Raw genomic sequence first — 6,551 nt, forward strand, 5'->3', positions numbered from 1 at the left:
GATCATCAGTTCTTCATTCATGGTGACTCCAGTAAGGTAGCTAGCCAAACAAGCAACAGGCCACGCCGTGTATGAGAGCTCCATTTTCAAACACAACAGATATTATCGTCTCCATTTTACAGAGGAAAATGTGAGCCTGTAGAAGTTTAGTTGGTTTGGTTAAAGTTGCAGATTCATTGAGTGACAGACAGGACTGAGATGAAATTCAGGGCATGTAATGGCAGTAAGAACTCTTTTCATTCTTCAGGAATAGAGCCCTACAGTTTTCACAATCTTATGAAGAAATACAGAAGTTCATGATCCTGGTGGAAAGGCCACAGAACAAAAAAAGCTATTAGGCTAAATTAAATTATAAACCTGTGGGAAGAAGAAATCATCATGAACTCAGGAAGTTAATAAAAGGTCTCTGGGTGTGTGGACCGTGAAGGTAAAGAAAGAGGTAGGGTAGGTGAAAAGGGAGAATTGGAAAAATTCTCCGCTTAAGAACAGAACAAACCATTCTGCAGAGTACACCAGAATGTAGAAAAGAACTGATGGCAAATGGGCTTCATTTCACAAGTCAGCTCTAACAGATTGGTGGTGGCTCAGTGCAGGGAGATTAGCAAAACCTGCCAAAGGCAGGAGATGAGAGTGGGGGCAGAGTAAAACAGTTAACCTTTCCCAGACTAGAGGATCTGTGTGGACCACTGACAAAACCCGTGTTTGGATAGCTGAAATAGGGTCAGATTATTTCTACCTGGAAAGTCAGTCCAAAAAAGTTGAATTTAGTTTAGCATCCACAAGGAGCCTTTATAGATTATTGAAGAAGGAGGAAATATAAAATCTTCAGGAAAATTAATATGTTGTTTGTGAAGTGCTGCATATAATACAGAGGAAAAGGGCTGGAACCCTAGCAGAAAACTAGGAAGCTGTTAGCTTTATGTAAATCAGTGGCTTCTTAACCTTTTTTTTAAACAGAGAATTCTTTCTAAAAATTAAATCTTATATGAAATCCCAATGTATAAAGCAGGAAAAAAAGTGGTCTTTTTATTAAGACAATTTACTTTATAGCTTTAAATGTATATGTTTATTATAATGTTAATCAAAAGATAACGGAAATTGATTAAATAAACACAAAAGGTTTATCTCTGGGATGATGGAATAGAGTTGCATCTTGTATTAGTTTTAGCATCTAAACAACCATTTTTTTCTGAATTTTATTTTGATTTACAGCAGCAAGAAAGCCCTGATACACATTGATTCACATAGATAAGTACTGGTATATGGTATTTTGTTTGTTTTTTTGTTTTTGCATGCAATCACAGGGTACTCTTCAATTAAACTAATACAGAATGCAATGTTGTAGGAATTATTTTCCTTAACAAAAATTTGAATAGCAAGAAGCGCCCAAAGCGTCCAAGGTGCGTAGCCATCTACAGTGTAAGATTACCATGGTCAGCCAATGTCTAGGCTATTGGCTACTGTACAGTCACTGTGGTCTGAGGAGAGCAAATGCAGCGCCAGTCAGTTAACAAAGCACAGTGCACCTGCACCATGGCAGGGGCTAAGTCTGCAGTTTTGTATGAGCAGATGTGCACTGACCGGAAGTGAAAAAAGACAGTTGCGTAGTTTCAGCTTTCCCAATATCGAAGACATTAGGCTTTGCATTTGTGTTTGAATCTGCTGGTGTCACAATTCTTTATTTTCCTTGGATTGTCCCCAAGAAGTGAAACTGGGATTAGGGGAGAGAAAGAGGTTGCAGATCTGAGATGTTTTTCCTAGCTACAGAAGAGTTCTTTGTAAATTATTTAGTAATAAACTTGGATTAACAGAGATTATTTACAAGCTACGGAAGCAATTCCATTTTGTACTAGAAACATATTCTATATTACATGCCCAATGGTTGAGGGAGCTTTCTATTTAACAGAGAATTTTAAAAGTGCTAATAATTCCCTTCTTTAGATTAAAGAAGCCTATTGTGGATGGTTTATATCCTAGAAATTTCAGGACCATAGGAGCAAGGAAACTGTGGGGAATTAGGTGTCATTTACTTTGAAATATATTTAGGGTCTGTCTTTTGATATTGTCAGAGGATTACTTGGTTGTTTTTAGTCTTAGACAAGAAAGGAATCTTTAGTAGAAAAACTTTACACTTAGTGGATATTAAATTAATATTCCATGTTTTAAAGTTACAAAATTAAAAATCTAGTTTTCCTTGAGTTTAAATTAGAAATCTTGTTATGCAAATTAAATATTATTCTCTCACTTTTCTTTGATTAATATTTGGTTAGCTCATGTTAAAAAAACTAAATTAAATTAGTCAGTACGAATTTGAATAATTAAATCCCCTTAAACATTTTAAACTGCATTTATAAATTTAATAGTTGATTTATTTTAAACATTTCAAAGGCCTGCAGAGCAAATTTATAACTTAATGAGTACTTCTCCAAGTACTTAAATAACTCTTATAAATCTAATGTATTAAATGCGTTAATATGGCAAATTAAATTCTCTTAACCATTCCAATTACTTGGAGAAAAGAAGAGTGTTAATACTGAAAGAAATGAGGAAATCAGAAGGAGAAGGTAGTGTGATAGAGGCATGCTGATATGAGGCCTTAAAGAAGTGCCGTATCCTTTGAAGCCTGGACGAAGAGGTCTTGAGCTCTGCTTCTCTGAAATCAGAGCCGCAGGCGTCCTCCGATATACACGTGCCCAAACCCCACCCCGACCTACCCAATCTCATCTGTTATGGATAGTTTGAAAAGGCCCCTGATTCCTGACGTTGCCCAAGTCTCCCCACACCTCTCACTCCCGCACCCCGACCCCACATCTTACACCCTCAGCCTGATAGTGAGTTGCTGGCTGGAGTGCCGGGAAGAGATGCAGACTTGATAGTTAGTAATCACATAGATAGTGTCTTCCAGGAAGCAAATGATTAGGGAGTAGAGCAATAAGGCTTGGGAGGACACCCACAGAGAGGGGACAGAAAGGAGAGAAGCCTAAAAAAGAAATTATAAAAATATGCATCTAACTATGTCTTAGACAAAACAATAAAGTCATAAAACTTACCTTTTGCACTTAGCTCATATAAAAAACTAAGGCCTGTGTTTTTACTCTCCCCTCCATCCAATAACATATATACTTTATCAAATGCCTTAGACTAGAAATCTGGTGCTAAAAATCTACCTTTGAATTCTGACAAGAATGTAGTGAAAGTTTAACCAACAGCTTAGCTTAATGTGTATGTATGTATATACATGTTCATTGCAAGGTTCAGGTAGAGACTTTTACCAAGGGACTTCAGGCCTGAATGACAAAAAAAATTCAATTAATCTTTTTTTTCTTTTCTTTTCTTTCCTTTTCTTTTTCCTGTCTTTTAAGCAGGAGCCATTGTATGCCCAGCACTAAATGAGGCACCATGGAGATTATGGAAGAAATTCAGGTGATGTTCCTTTCCTCCAGACTGTACGATTCAGCTGAGGAGATGAGTCCAACTCAAATATAACAATAAAAACAGCATCAGATCGTATTACAATCAAATGCTAGGTAGTGTGTAATGATTTGTAGATTGAGTAAGAGATGGAAGAAGGAAGTTTTCTGGAGATGGTTGGAGAGGCATGTCGGGTTCTACAGAGATGCAAAGACATCAGCTGACTCTCACAAAAAGGGTAGGGCACCTAGCCCAACCCAGATGAAGAGGCCTCTGTGTATCTTGAAGGAAAGGCTCATTAAAGAAATACTAAAAATTATGGTTCAGCCGACCATATTTTCTGTAAAAATGTCAGGACACATGGTTTGACACATGGTCTAACAACAGGACAGAATATTTTTAATTAGGGCTGTCCCAGAAAACCCAGAACATATGGTTACTCTTTTTAAGGCCAAGAAAATCCTAACTACAATAGAGGGCTGAACTGACCAGTCCTAGGTAGACAAGAAACAGCCACACCATCCAGAAGCTGCTGAACCATTTTCCAACAGTCATTGGAGTTAATATTTTTCATTAAAGTTTCTGTTAATCTTTTCAGAGAAAAGGTCAGTGCCTGAACAATAAAAGTCAAGCTGGAAAATTATTTTCAGATTTCTTAAATTACATTCTTTAATATTCTCTCAGTTGCCTCAAATAATTTTTGTAGTAGGCAGGGTATAAATAATGAATGCAAAATGTTTCTACCACCCAGGGTAATAAAATAAAATCCAATTTAAAGTTTTTTTTCTCTATAAAGAAAAGAGAAGTTCCCAGGCATGTTATCAGAGCCCTCATCTATATTGAAAAATATATTTTAAACTACCAAGATTGTTATATGTAATTTTGCCCTTTACTTCGCTGATGTCTCACTGTTTTTTCTCACTGTTTTAATGTCTAAAATAAAATATATGCCAGAGGCTTCCTTATCCAGTTTTGCAGTTTAATAATCTTAGCAATTATTGGAAAGAAACAGTTTTAAGGGCTTTAACTCAAGTCTTGGCAGGTTAAAACATCTATTTCACCTTTCAATGAATCCCAGAGCTGAGATATCACTTGCCAACTTATACTGAATATTATCAAGGAAATGAACATTTACCTCTTTTTATGGTCAGTGAACGTATTGACCAAGAGATGTGGTAATCATTGCTGAAGCACAATAACAAAGCCATACATTGAAACGATGCATTTCCTTTGTTTCTACGGCAAAATGTTAAATGCATCTTAAAATTTATGTATTTCTGATAAAAGAAAAAAGACATTATTAATGAGATTTCCCAGGTACTAGACATGTTTCTTTTTTTTTTTTTTAATCTTCCACTATTATTTCAGGCCTTAAAAAATTTAGTTACATTTAAAGACAGAGCCCAACTTTAATTAGCTAGAGTTGTTAAAAAAGAGGAAATACCCAAACACACAGTAATAGAAATGAAATGTTTTGCAACCATTAAAATAAAAAGTTGCATTCAACTTTAAAAAAGAATGGAATTCTGACACATGCTATGACATGGATGATCCTTGAAGACATTATGCCAAGTGAAATAAGCCAGACACAAACCGACAAATGCCATATTATTCCACTTATATAATGAGATACCTAGAGTAGTCAAATATTTCATAGAGACAGGAAATAGAATTGTGGTTGCCAGAGTAGGGAAAGAAGAAAATGAGGAGTTATTGTTTAATGGTTACAGAGTTTCAGTTTTGGAAAAATGAGAAGAGTTCTGGAGATGGAGGGTGGTGATGGTTGCACAATAATGTGAATGCGTTTAATGCCACTAATCTGTACACTTAAAAATGATGAGGATAGTAGATTTTATGTTATGTTTAATTTTCCAAAAATTTTTTAAATCAAAAATTTAATTACGAATAAACACCTAGATATTCGTATCGCCAGTTACCTACCTGGATAAAAATTTTCTGTTTCAAGTCCCAAACCTAGGTCCAAAGCTGACAGCTAAATTATCCATGGCCTTTGAAGAATTCTGTCAAACTCTTAAGTACTCAGTAGATGAATGTGGTGACACTGGTGTGATAGTTATTTTCCTTATCTCCTTGTATAAGTAAATGTCCTTACATTTTAATATTACTTAAATATAATAGCTAAATTTCTTGTGTTTACTATGTACTGAATACTAGTCTAAGTATTAGAATCCTAATAATCCTATGAGATTTTGTATATGAGTAAACTAGTCTCAAAGAAATAACTTGCCCTCCATTGCCTTCTACTAAGTGGCAGATCCAGGATATTAATCACACCAGCTTGGTTCCATTGCCCAAGCTTTAAAGCATTAGTCTAAAGCAAGGGTTTTGGAAAACAAAGGAACCTAGTATAAATACTACTATTTTCATAGATAAATCTCTTTGCTTAGTCTCTCATTTCTTCAATAAATGTTTTTTAAGCACTTACTATGTTCCAAGTAATGTACTAAATGCTAGAGATTAACAAAACTAATAAGACATGGTCTTACAATGCAATAGAGAGAGGGAAATGAAAGCTACACGAGAATGTGTGAAAAGGAACACTGTCCAGCTACAAAGAAGGGCTCACTTCTAACTGGAGGGGGGCACTATTTTTTCTCTTTGTATACTCTGAGAAACGTTTCAACTCTTTAATTTCACTGGCATTACATGTAAATAGATTGGGCAACAGAGAATAGTAAAACACATATCAGAAGATATTGAGGATACAAGATACGAGAGGATAGCAACAACTCTAGATGGTATCCATTAGCTATAAGGAGACCAGCTAAAAGCCTGGGTTACAAGGTAAAGAAGAACAACTGGGATTAGGAGAAAAAGGTAATAAAAAGACCAAAATAAGCAATAAGTAATATTTAATGTCTATAGTAGGATAAGTTATAAAAGAATTCAAGGTCGCGTGCTTTATTGTTAAAGATCCTAGAGTCTAGTAGGGAGGAAAAAAGGCATAAATAGAAACATTTTTTAAAGCAGTAATTCATAAGGACAAATTAACATAATGTAAAATATATATAAGTATTAATCAGTGATCAGGCAGGGGAATAAAAACAATAAGATCCCAGAGGTCTGGGGTCTAATTTGAAATAAAGAAGTTATAATGTTGGGGAAGAGGAAAAAGAACA

Source organism: Pteropus vampyrus, unplaced genomic scaffold (assembly GCF_000151845.1).
Source record: "Pteropus vampyrus isolate Shadow unplaced genomic scaffold, Pvam_2.0 Scaffold198, whole genome shotgun sequence".
Classification (NCBI taxonomy): domain Eukaryota; kingdom Metazoa; phylum Chordata; class Mammalia; order Chiroptera; family Pteropodidae; genus Pteropus; species Pteropus vampyrus.